Below are 11312 nucleotides of genomic sequence, written 5' to 3'. Positions count from 1 at the left end.
TCAAAGGCTTGTAGTAGCGAAACGGGCAGGCTTTCCTTGTACGCTGGCGTGGTGAAGCCTCCAACGTTGGTATCAAAAGGCGACAAACTAATAAGGCTTTTTAATGTCTATTCACAATGATTTTGACAATGGCAAAGGTCATTGGTAACTGCCATTCTACTGTAGTACTATTTTTGTGGAATAAACCATCTTGTCATCTCTGACTTGCTCGTCAGGTTCTGTTACACCTTAAATAGTTGCACAGTCTATGCCCACTCGTCTCTGTTCTGCAACATTTCCTTGTAGGGCCTTATAAAGGCAGGCTTCATAGAAACGGTTACCATATTTTCATATCCTGTTCCAATTTGACAATTACATTTTACATTCCACGACTTGTCAATTGGGTGTGGAAACTGCCTTGACAAATGACTGTGCATTTGCAATATGGCAGTTCCATATTATTTTTTTATTTATTGGTAAATCTAACAGGCAGAACTGATGTGGCACGGTGGCACAGGTGCTTGCACTGCCGCCTCACAGCAAGAAGGTCCTGGGTTCGAAATCCCGCATGGGCCCCTGTTGGTCCTGGGGGGTAGGTTCTCCCCAGGCCTCCATTGTTCAGGTGGGCTATCTCCCGGGCCTTTATGTGTGGAGTTTGTATGTTCACAAGGGGTTTTCTCCACTAAGAACCCCAACAGAAAAACATGCAGAAGAACTGAACTGTCTGTCCTCAAGACGGATCACTCGACTTGGTCCCCAGGCGCCTAAAGGCTGCCCACTCGTGCTGGGGGGCCCTGGAGGAAGGACAGTCCAGGATGGGAGAAATGCAGAGATTACATTCACTGCAACCTCAGGCCTGCGAGTGTATTACTGTGTGTTGTTTTGTGCGAATAAAAACTTGTTTGTTTGTAAAGATGGGGAGCCTTTGAATAATTAATCATTTATATTTTGCAGTATATGAAATAGAACATTTAACCAACAACATTCATTATTATGCTCTGTGTTCTCTTCCTCAATATTGTTGTAGGACTGGATTCCAAGGGATATTCAAGAGTTCCACTGTAACCAACAAAATGATGTCATACCGGTAAGATACTAATATATAGTTTCATAATTCTACATTCAGTCTCTCAGCCTATACATTACAAATATCCAGAATTACTGCACAGGACACGTAAAACCTTCCATTGTTTACTATGCAATGTTTATAAATGATGCAATGCTGATGGAATTTGTTTCCATGTGATCTCGTCACATATCAATACACTTATCTGCTCCAATAGCATTAATGAGAAGATCAAACAAAGTTTTCTCTCTGTTAATCAGGAACAAGGTAATTAGTCTGTCAAATAGTTGGCTCTGTGGTGCTTTTGTTATTTTCATCTGATTTTTCAATATGACAAAACCTGTCATGTTTTTGGTCCAATAGCTGGCTCTTTTTTCATACTAATGGATTTCAAGGTTTCAGGGTCTGTTGCTCTGGGTGCTAAGGTTGTAATTGTTACTTACATAACAGTAAAACATTTATTTTATTTTATTTCTTGTACCAAAGGTATTGCACCGTGAGTTAATTCAAATGAATTGTATTACACTGTATATGATTTGATTTGATATTTTTTCTCATCACAGCAGATTCCATCCCATATCTTACTGGTATTGAAGATTGTGTGAGGCTCTATCGCCATTCTAAAATAATGCTGAATAAAGATTTTACATGGACGATTGGACCCTTTGAAGACACCATCTTTAAAGATGACGGAGAGATGTTGGAGAACTGGCAGGAGCGGTACCTCCCTGATCACATGATGATGCAGGTGTTAGGAACCATCAAAAAGAACGGCTGTAAACCAGGGTGCCTTCAAGTAGTCCTCATGGTTTGCAAAGACACAAAAGTCTACGCTTATCGTGAAATGGAGATGCACCTGGTGGCAGACAACCTACAGGAGCTGTTTGATGAAGGGATCTCTTTCCCTGGAAAGAAAATGTTTTATCACGGCCAATGTTTTAATGAGATGGTAAATAAGAAAAATCCTTAAAGCAATGGCGCCCTGTTAGCTGGCCGTATGGGTAGCCAGCTGTGTATCTTTCACTGTTATAAGAGCTGCTATGATAACTTACATTTGACTCATTTAACTCAACTAGACCAGAACCAATACACAACCAATCTCTCAATCTCATTGTGAACCTTAGTTTAAGTGAACCTTATTTAAGTGAGCCTTTGTTTAAGCTAAATAAATCCATTAAAGCAACAGGACCGTTATTGTGTATAACTATATTTTAAGCAGAAATGTTACCCATACCCATCACCAGTGGTGATCATCTGAATACAAATCAAGCCTTCTTAACTGACTGGTCAACATTCACAGAAGTCTATTTCAGAAGTCCCAATCACACTGTTTGTGAGAGTAAATGTTGTGTGTCTGATTCAAAAGTGAATGTTAAGATAAGAGCCTAATAATAGGAATTTGAGAGATCAAAATATCTGAAAATCATTGAATGATTCAAAGGATTCCTTATTCAGCAGAAATGCTTAATATGGAAGTTTAATTGACATGGTGTTCATGTGACATATATTTATTGTAAGTATAACACTCTTATGTGTTACACCTATGATATCATCACTTTTGTGATGTGTGATGTATTGTGATGTTTTATAGACAGAGGAGGACTTGAAAGCTGCAAGAGAGTCTGATGAAATGAAGAAAGTAGATGAAGAACACAAGGAACTGCTGGAGTCACTGATTTCAAAATTTAACGCATCGATGGCAGCTTTCAAACATAATCAATCTAGAGTAAGCATCACTATTGATTTGAGGTAAATATAAGCATTGTTGCATGCCCAAGAAAGATAAATGTTAAAACGCTCTTCTCTTGATTCAGTGCCCTGAGGTTGCACCTGCTGAAGGAAGAGCAAAGGACCAAAGTTCAGTTGTGGAATCAACAAAGAGGTAAGTGGGGTGATGACCAATCCCCAATGTTGACATAAACCATCATGAGTCTTGCAGCACACTCTGAAGGAGTTCTGGTTCCAATTCAACAAAATATCAAAGACAGAAGGTGACCATTTCAAGGGATAATTTGCACACCTATGACGTAGTCCAGTCCACCCCCCCCCCCCCCCCCATAGCACACTTGCATGTCAACTCACACTTTGATGACGTTTAAATTAACTGTTGCTTTGTGACACATAATGGAACTATGGAGCAAATTAAAAACAGTATGTTTGATATTTCTTTACCAGATGAAGAAGTTAATATGAATTGACTCAAAATTATTTTTGCTATAGAAATCTCCGAAGTGGTCAAATGAAGTTACACCCCAACAGCGAGTCCAGATATCCCCGGGGTTCTAAGAGGTACAGGTAAAAGGCTTAGAGTAATTTCTCACTGAACCTCATTCACGTTGAGCTTTACGATTAGCCCTGAGAATCAGCAGGCCAATGATTTCTTATTATTCATTATATAGCAATTGACTTGTTTTATTGACGGTTTATGTATATAAGGCCCTTTAAGGTAATATGGATGTTTTGTTACAATATTCAAAGTTAAAAGTTTCTGGGAAAAAAGATACATTGCAATAAGTTAGTATTTATAATGTTCTAATGTAAATCTAACTGTAGGTTTCCACACAGCAGATCACCACGCAAATCTCGCCAGGTGAAATTTCGCCAAGGGGGCATGGTCAGAAACAGCAGTTTGGCTGTCAAGGAGTGAGTTCAGTTACAGTGCAGCGCCCGGCTGCCGGCGGCTAGTAAGCCAGAGAGCTAAATAGCTATGTGAGAAGGTACATTTCCTACTTTTGTATACTGTTTGTGATTTATGTTTGTTGATTTTATGGGCACCTGTGTGGGGTCAATTCCTGTAAATCAATAAGAAAACCTTTTTATAAGATCCATGCAGCCTTCTTCCCAACTTCACCACCAAGTCCAGTCGCCAGTATTCTAATTGATCTTCGGTTAAAGTGTTAGCAGCAAGCTAACAATAATGGTTGAGAGCTTCAGTTAAGACCTACAATATTCTGTTTGCTCTGACAGCATTCATGTAGCATATAAACAACAGACCTAGTCAATGTAGAAAGTGGTGTAGACACATTTATTCACATAAAATATTTCCCAGTAACAGACTCCCGAGACTCCGCCATCTTGTTTTGATTTTTTTGATTGATCCCGCCCCTGTGAACAATGTAGGCTTCCAAATCATACACATGCCAAACTGATTGGCTCTCGGGTGGTTCTCATTTGCATAAAGGTAAAGCTTCGCCAAACTTTTGATTTGCGTGCCAAGGAGGGCGAATTTTGCCTCCTATTCAACCCCAATGAGAGCAACGCAAATTTCGCCTGCAACGGAAACATACCGTTTCCAGTAATGATTTATGCACTTCTTAAAGTGTTCTCTATTCACGCTGTAACTTTAAGAATCTCAGGTTCTAACTGTCATTTCGCATGACCCGTAGTTTAGGAAGAAAGGCAAACAAACTCACTCGCGTAAACATTACTCAGCAGTTTCAAGGTTATTTTCATGTTTGCGTTTACTACATCCACATCTGCATCTGCATACATCTCATCCCTAACATGGGTATTTATAGTAATTTTTATACCATAGATTGTTTTAACCCTAACCCTTACCCGAGACTCAGTCTGAGATATGATCAGTCAAGGAAACAGGTTTAATCTTGTACAGCCTCGGTTTCCAAACTGGGGTACGTGTACCCCCAGGAGTACGCAAAGTGGTTCAGGGGGTACGCGGGGAGAACATTTCCGCGATAACGGAAAACGGATGGAATTCGCGGAATGTACCCTTTGAAACAGAATTGCAACTTTCAGACGGAAAAATCATTTTGTGCATCAAAATCGCCCAAATTCCCCTGTATTTTGCCCTGCAAGGCTGTATTTATTTATAATAAACACAACAACGATCGCAACGATGAACAAGCATTGATTAAAAAACAAAACCACTGAGAAAATGTCACGTCTGTGCTGAACTCCACTCAGGGTGAACTGTTCAACGGTTGACACACCCACCTCCGTTACAGCCTGTAAAATGAATTTGCTCATCTTCCCAATCGCCTGCAAATAATGTTTTTTAAGTCTTCTGTTCTGTTGATGGCTGGCAAACAACAACCTTAGAAGGTTTGGGGCACGTGTGGCACATATTATTCACTCATTTTAAGCCATCAATCTACCTCAGGGTGAAAAGGAAAAGGGGGGGTGATGGAGATCATTTCCAAACACTGTTAATGACTTAAGAATATAATAATCAAGTGCCTTGTATTAATAATTACCTTATATGAATCATGTGCTTATGAAAGCAGGAACATGGCTTTTCTGTGTTTCTGCGTGTGTGTAACTTAGAATATTAGGTGCCACTTAGTCTGCATATATACAAGAGCATGTTTAGACCAGAAGTGATAAGAAGGGACGAACTGTGCTTCTTCCGACCTTGCAAAACTTCCATCCTTGCCTCGGACATCAGAAATCCACCACGTGGTTTTCCCTGCTGAACGCTCAACTTCTGTCTATATAAACCTTGTGCGATGTATTTATCATTGCTTCACTTTCATCTTTGTTTTGTGAGTGAGCCCAATTGCAATTGTTGTTTGTCTAATAAATATACTTATATGCAGTCCTGCAGTCCTGAGGTAACTAGGGTGAATTTTCACCTATCAGGGGGGGATGGGGTACGTAGCTGTAGATTGAATGTCTGAATGTCAGCTTCACCTAACAATCTTCTAATCAGCCATTGTAACAATGCAGTTCTTATGTCCTCTGAGTATAAGGGGTGTCAGCCCATAGTTCCATCTCTTCGTGAATATGTATCAGATTATTATCTTGGAGACGACAGACTCTGAACCATTTGCTACCAAGAGACAATAGATTAAGGGATCCAGCTGTGAGCAAATTAGACCACTTTCACACCTCCCTAAGGTAATTTCCTCAAGTCCAGATAAAAGCAACAGTTACAATAAATATAAGATGCATTGGATTATTGAATATTGTACATCATTATTAACTCTGAACCTTCAGTATGTATTCACTGTCTTAATATTATTATCAGGATCCATTTATGCTTATTTTGTCAGAACTGTTACGTTATGTGAACTTCGTTATCGAGAATGTTCTGAACTTATACTGCTATGAACATACTATTGCTAGGTAACGCCTAGGTCATGTGAGGACACGCTAAATGAAACAAGATGAACAGAATTTTATTTACATGTAATTCGACCTCTTGTAGTAGTTTTAAGTTAAATACACACTGAATACACAACGTAACTGTACAAATGAGATATTATTCATATCAAAGTGTGGAGTTGATGGAATTTACAGTCTGAATATGTTTATGTTTCAAGACTAGCATAGCATTGATTCGCCTATGCTTTCTGTATGTTTCAGTTTTACACTTTCTAACATCATTAAACCTGTGGACTTGGTGTCTTGATGTAAGGGAAAAGTTTAGCTGGCTGTCAGCATATTAGAGTACATACCGAAGAAGAATGGAAGATTATTCTCATACTTTTCTGGCATAAACATCACGTCTCTGTTGATAGCATTGTGTGAACAATTGACATTTTGTGACAGTTGGCCTTTTAAATGTCATGATGTTGTAGGCATTGTCCACTGGCTTCTTGCTCTTGCTCTAGTGAGCAGGTTTTGATATGTAATGAGTGTTCAGTGTTCAGTGTTCAGACTTGAAGATATGCCTAGTAAATGGTCAATGTTATGCCTTGGTCTCAGGTCCATTCATTATTAATATGGGGGATTATGCTGTATTTGTCTTCGGTTGTGTTGTCCATTTATTATACTGCTGACTTAAACAAAATCCCCTCAATAAAGACATCCTTAATCTTTGATGAGGATTCCATCCTGGAGACATCCCCCTGTTACATCCACATGCAATCTACAGTACTGTCACGTCTGCACTGACATCCGCTCCGGACACGCCCCCTTCAGCACACTCAGGCCTCATGCAGACGAAGTCTAGTTTGCCTGAACCCGGATTCATTTTTCACACATATCCACTTTTCAAACCGCGTGCACATGAACCCAGCGAATCCGATTGAATCCGCTGTAGTACATCCCCCACGCCTGTTGGTGGCGCTTTAACGGTGCTACAGACAACTGAAGAAAACGGAGAAGAAGACAGGAGCATGCTAATACAGTGACATATGACAGTAGTCGAGCTCCAACTAGCAACGTTTAGCCTAGCCGCATAGCCTACATTTAATCTGCACAGTAACACATTATGGTGGTTTATAAAATCAGTGGTCAGAGCAGACTGTAGGTTAAGCGAAAAATAATTATATTTGTTATTGATAATAAAGAGTTTAGAACAGTGCAACAAAGCAATGTGCAACATGACATGTCTGAGTTCTTTAAATGCCTGTGCTTTATGGAGATGCTGAGCTTGAGCACGAGAGACCACAATGCAAGTGCTGTGGATCCTGGATGTTTCATGGTTTACAATTGCTTCCAATTTCATGGTTTTATTACTAACAACAAATGTAGGATATTGTTTAGGGCTTTGTCCTTCACGTACTGAACCTCTGAAGTAACGTTAACGCTAGCTAGTAGCTATCGCTATCGTTGTCTGACAGGACTAAAGCTAACGTAACATTCATCTTTATTACAGACCATTTTGAAACTTACGTCTATAATAAAAATATTTTCACGTCAGATTTGCTCATATAGGCTATTGCTGACACTTTTAAAAACTGGTTTTGAAAAATGGTCTGATGCAATAAACAGTGTTAGATTAAAGTATGGCTTGTTAATGTCATCCCTTTCCTAACAACATCGATATAGATAGATAGATACATTTGTATTAATCCCGTTAGGGAAATTCACGTGTAAAAGCAGCAAGGTAATAGGAAAAAAAAAAATATTTAAACTGGAGAGCTGTTATAACTGGCTGCCACACTCACTGCGCCATGGCAACCCATTCAGTTATTAAATAATGCCGGTTGTGTCCGTTGTTCTGGCTGGTCTAAAAAATGATGTCCAACTGGCTAAGTAAGACCACGAAAAACTATCCACATGTAGGTAAAGCAGCACACTATCCCTATACAAACAACTAAGCACAGTAGAAAAATGTAAGTCACGAAAAAGGAGCCACGTCATACATTTAGTTTATGTTGTTGCTGTTATGAAGTGAAGCAGTGGGGTTAATAAGGGTTCAGCCTGAGGTTGCATGCAATCACGTGGGGCAATCCGATTAGGTTTGCGGATGGCGTGCATACGAACACCAACCCGCGACCGGATTTCGAGTTTACTCACTTTGGACCCCCGATTCGAAGTAGTGCGGATACAGTGTGCGGATACAGTGGGTTCGTCTGCACGATAGGGCTATCCGGAGACGGTTCTCTCCGGGTTCAGGCAAACTAGACTTCGTCTGCATGAGGCCTCACTCGCACTCTCCCAGCTGCACCATCCACATCATCAGTCACGTCCACTCTCCCAGCTGCACTTCATTTCACTTCTCCAAATCACTAATCACACACACCTGGCACCACCCTACATATACTCCTCACTCCCCTCACTCCGATGTCTGGTCTCGTCGCTACACCAACTAAGTTAAGGCCCGAGACGGCCAGCTCTGTGATACACTCATTGTTCCCGGGATTCCACCTCCTGGTTATCAGCGTCAGCAAGTTCCTTGTCTGCTAAATTTCACTCTAGCAAGTTCTGTGTCTGCTGGATTCCACTCTAGCAAGTTCCGTGTCCACGGGATTCCACTCTCGTGTTCACCCTGAGTTCCGTGCTCTACACATATATTATATATAGCAGCCTAATAGTTTCATATGTAGGCTGGATGGATCTAGCCCAGGTCAAGCTGTTTAATTAATTCTTTGTTCCAAAACATATTAGGCAATTTCTCTAGTCGGCTACATTTTAAATTAAATCCATTGGATAACTGTATTTTCGGGACTTGTGGCAGGCCTGATATAGTATTAATAAGTATCACGAGTTGGGCTAATTTTAAGATAAATGACGACGACAGGAGTAAGGCACAGTGTAAGATCTGCACTGCTACAGTGTCGAGGGGCGGAAAGGAAAGTACTTTGTTTAACACAAGCAATTTGATTAAACATCTGAAGACGCACCATAGTGCTAAGTACACAGAGTTCGCTGATGCTAGTGGCGCAAGACCGAAGTAACCAATCTTAACTGACGTCTTGCAAAAGAAAAAAACGCGCACACACGCACAGAGCGAGAGAGGTAGAGAGAAAGACTGTGCCACAGAGGTTAAGTGATTGTTTGTGTACTTGAGCAGGAGATTCTTCTGATCCTTTTGTAACTGAAATGTGCTCTTGTGCTAATCCAGTAATAGTTCTGTTTACTTTTTGTTAAGCAGGCTGTGTTGTTAACTATGCAGCAAATTGAATTGCCTTTATCTGGTTATATTTGCATTTTGTCTAATGTGATGATATTGTCTGTTTGAAGGCTTTTTTTTTTGTTAAAACCAGAAAGCTCTGCCAAAACGGAACTGATGGTCTTCCCATCCAAATAGGTCATCCACCACAACATCAATATCAATATTGACTCTTTATCTCTTGTTCCATCCAAAACGGCAAGAAACCTCTGGGTCATTATTGATGACCAACTGATCTTCACGGCCCACATTGCCTCTGTCTCCAGGCCGTGCCGCTTTGCGCTATACAACATCCGCAAAATCAGGCTGTACCTAACCCAGTATGCCACCCAGCTGCTGGTGCAAACCTTGGTGAGTTCCCGCCTTGATTACTGCAACGCCCTTCTAACGGGCCTGCCGGCTTGGGTGGTGAAACCACTACAGATGATCCAGAACGCGGCGGCGCGTCTGGTGTTCAACCAACCGAAGAGGGCACACGTCAACCCGCTACTCATTGAGCTCCACTGGCTGCCGGTAGCTGCTCGCATTAAGTTCAAGTCACTTATGCTTGCCTACAGAGTGCTTGCTGGTTCTGCTTCCACCTACCTAAATTCTCTTGTAAGGGAAAATATTACACCCAGGACACTGCGCTCGTCTAGTGAGCGTCGTTTGGCACTGCCGTCTGTGCAAGCACGGCAATTCAGACTATTCTCATTTGTAGTTCCACGTTGGTGGAACGAACTGCCTAGCACAACCACAGCAGGGGCGTCCCTCTCTGCCTTTAAGAAGCTTTTGAAGACCCAACTCTTCAGAGAGCACCTCCCTTCCTAACTGGCACTTCGACTAGTGCTTAACTTGCACTTATAGCAGTTACATTCCTGCACTTCGTTTTTATTTCCTATTTCGTTTTTCTATTTCTTATGTAAAGTAGTATTTATTGTTACACTAGGTCTCTATTGCTCGTAGCTTGACTGTTCTATCCCTTGTACGTCGCTTTGGACAAAAGTGTCTGCTAAATGACTAAATGTAATGTACACGGAACTGATTTGACATGACTCGTTTACGTGGTTGCTTTCGTGTAGATTCGGTCGATTCCGACTGCACACGTCACTACGGTTGCGTGCCCTTATAAGGAGCTGGCAGGGCGTGTATGTATGCAAATTCAGGAGCACGAGAACGCGCTTTCAATTTAAGAAAACTCTTCCGGGGGAGCACAGCCCAGAACACTTCTGCTGCGTAGGACCGCATTTTCAAGCGTGCATGAATTTGGCGGATGTCTTTTGCTTACGTTGTTTTTCCGAAGCCCGTAAGAAACATTTCAGAAGAAACTTCAGAAAATGTTCGAGAATGAGGGCCATTGTTTTTTGTAAGACAAAAAAACACAATTTCTTTATTTGTGTGTGTATACAGTGCTGCTTGAAAGTATGTGAACCCCTTGAGCAGTTTAGAGTTTTACCATGATTTTCCTATTTTATCATCACCAGTTTTCCATATATGAAATGGCAGGTTTATGTTTATCAATTGCATGTACTTGTTTAGAGGGAATTGTGTGAGTAGCCAAAAAACTACATGAAACATGGAATTAGTACAAAAGTAAGTGAACCCCCAGCTGCATTGGAAAAAGTGAAGTAGGTAACAGTTTCGGTGACACATTTGGGTGCTTAATTAGTCAATATATTCAAATCAAAACAAACAATATTCCTTTTCAGGACATAACCTGTTTAGGGTGCGTGCTTAATCTTCCTGATGCACGCTCCCTTTCCCTATTCAAATCAAGACAAAAGACATTAAATAACCATGAATATATATAACAACAGTCATGTTCAGTGTGATGTATACAAAATATGAAGCAGTCAAACAGGTTTTGTGTGCGTGTGTTATTGTGTTGTGAGTCATGCCAGGAGCTCAGCCTATAAGAAAAGGTATATCTGCAATGGGGTTTATAAGAAAAGGCATGTCTGCCACTTGGTTTATCAGAAAAGGGCC

The sequence above is a fragment of the Clupea harengus genome, unplaced genomic scaffold (genome assembly GCF_900700415.2).
Source record: "Clupea harengus unplaced genomic scaffold, Ch_v2.0.2, whole genome shotgun sequence".
Classification (NCBI taxonomy): Eukaryota; Metazoa; Chordata; class Actinopteri; order Clupeiformes; family Clupeidae; genus Clupea; species Clupea harengus.
The sequence above is the reverse complement of the archived record's forward strand: the minus strand, read 5'-3'. Positions refer to the sequence as shown.